Genomic DNA, 2,578 nt, shown 5'->3' on the forward strand with positions numbered 1-2,578 from the left:
GAGTCAAACTTGTCTATATAGAGAGAGCTCGCTACATGCAATGGTAGTGCATCATTTCCATAGAAAGTTCTAGCTACAAGGCAGATGAGTCCGAAATGTCCATATACAGAGAGCTAGCTATACAGCAATGTAGTGCAACATTTCCATGTACAGAGTTCAAGCTACAAGGCATATGAGTCCAACTTGTCTATATAGAGAGAGTTAGCTACATGGCAGGGTAGTGCATCATTATCATATACAGAGTTCTAGCTACAAGGTAGATGAGTCCAAATTGTCTATATACAGAGACCTAGCTGCATGTCAGATGTGTCCAACATGTCCATATACTGAGAGCTGTCTACATGGCAGAGAAGTCCAATAATTCATATACAGAGAGCTACATGCTTGGCAGATCAGACAAACATATCCATGTACAGAGAACTAGCTACATGTCAGAAGAATCCAAAATGTCCATATACAGAGAGTTATCTACATGGAAGAATAGTGCATCATTTCCATATACAGAGATCAAGCTACAATGCAGATGAGTCCAAAGTGTTCATATACTGAGAGTTGACTATGTGGCAGATCAGTCCAACATATCCATGTAGATAAATCTAGCTGCATGGCAGACGAGTCCAAAATGTCCATATACAGTGACCTAGCTACATGGCAGAGTAGTGCATCATTTCCATATACAGAATTCAAGCTACATAGCAGATGAGTCCAAAGTGTTCAAATACTGAGAGGTAGCTTCATGGCAGAGTAGTCCAACAGGTCCATTTAAAAAGTACTAGCTACATGGCAGATGTGACCAACGTGTCCATACACTGAGAGCTAGCTACGTGGCAGACAAGTCCAATATGTTCATATACAGAGAGCTACCTACTTGGCAGAACAGTTCAACATATCCATGTTCGGAGACCTAGCTACATGTCAGACTAGTCCAAAATGTCCATATACAGAGAGCTAGCTACATGGTAGGGTAGTGCAACATTTCCATATACAGAGATCTAGCTACATGGCAGATGAGTCCAACTTGTCTATGTACAGAGAGCTAGCTACATGGCAGGGTAGTGCAATATTTCCATATATAGAGTTCTACCTTAAAGGCAGATGAGTCCAACTTGTCTATATACAGATAACTAGCTACATGGCAGAGTAGTGCAACATGTCCATATACAAGGTACTAGGTACATGGCAGATGAGTCTAACATGTCCGTATACTGAGACCTAGCTACATGGCAGACAAGTCCAATATTTTCATATAGAGAGAGCAAGCTACATGGCAGGATCATTCAACATTTCCCTATACAGAGTTCTAGCTACATGGCAGATGTGTCCAACTTGTCCATATACTGTTATCTAGCTACATGACAGAGTAGTCCAAACTGTCCATATACAGGATACAAGCTACATGCCAGATGAGTCCAACAAGTCCATATACTGAGAGTGAGCTACATGATAGAGTAGTCCAACATGTCCATATAAAAAGTATCAGCTACATGGTAGAGATCTAGCTACAAGGCAGACAAGTCCAATATGTTCATATACAGAGAGCTACCTACTTGGCAGATCTGTCCAAAATATCCACGTACAGAGACCTAGCTACAAGGCAGACGTTCAAAATGTCCATATACAGAGAGCTAGCTACATGGCAGGGTAGTACAACATTACCATATACAGAGTTATAGCCATATAACAGATGTGTCCAATGTATCCATGTATTGAGAGCTACCAGCATGGCAGAACAGTCCAAAATATTGATGCACAGGAATCTAGCTACATATCAGACGATTCCAAAATGTCTATATACTGAGAACTAGCTTCAATGCAGACAAGTCCAATATGTTCATATACAGAGAAATACCTACCTGGCATATCAGTCCAACATATTCATGTACTGAGAGCTAGCTACATGGCAGAGTAATGCAACATTTCCATATACAGAGATCTAGCTACAAGGCAGATGAGTTCACCTTGTCTATATACAACATTTCCATATATAGAGCGCTAGCTACATGGCAGAGTAGTGCAACATTTCCATATACAGAGTTCTACCTACATGGCAGATGTGTCCAAAGTGTCCATATACTGAAAGCTTTCTACATGGCAGACAAGTCCAATATGTTCACATACAGGGAGCTAAATACTTGACAGATCAGTCCAACATATATATGCACAGAGAGCGAGCTACATGGCAGACGAGTCCAAAATGTCCATATACAGAAAGCTAGCTAAAGGGCAGGGTAGTGCAACATGTACATATAAAGGGTACGAGCTATGTGGCAATAGAGTCCAACTTGTGTTTATACAGAAAGCTAGCTATATGGCAGTGTAGTGCAACATTTCCATATACAGAGTTCTAGCTAAAAGGCAGATTAGTCCATCTTGTCTATATAAAGAGAGCTAGCTACACGGTAGAGTAGTGCAACATGTCCATATACAGGGTACTAGCTACAAGGCAGATTAGTCCACCTTGCCTATATACAGAGAGCTAGCTACCTGGCAAAGTAGTGCAACATATCCATATAGAGAGTTCTACCTACATGGTAGATGTATCCAACATGTCCATATACTGAGAGCTAGCTACATGGCA

This window comes from Chrysochloris asiatica, unplaced genomic scaffold (assembly GCF_000296735.1).
Source record: "Chrysochloris asiatica unplaced genomic scaffold, ChrAsi1.0 scaffold00459, whole genome shotgun sequence".
Lineage (NCBI taxonomy): Eukaryota > Metazoa > Chordata > Mammalia > Afrosoricida > Chrysochloridae > Chrysochloris > Chrysochloris asiatica.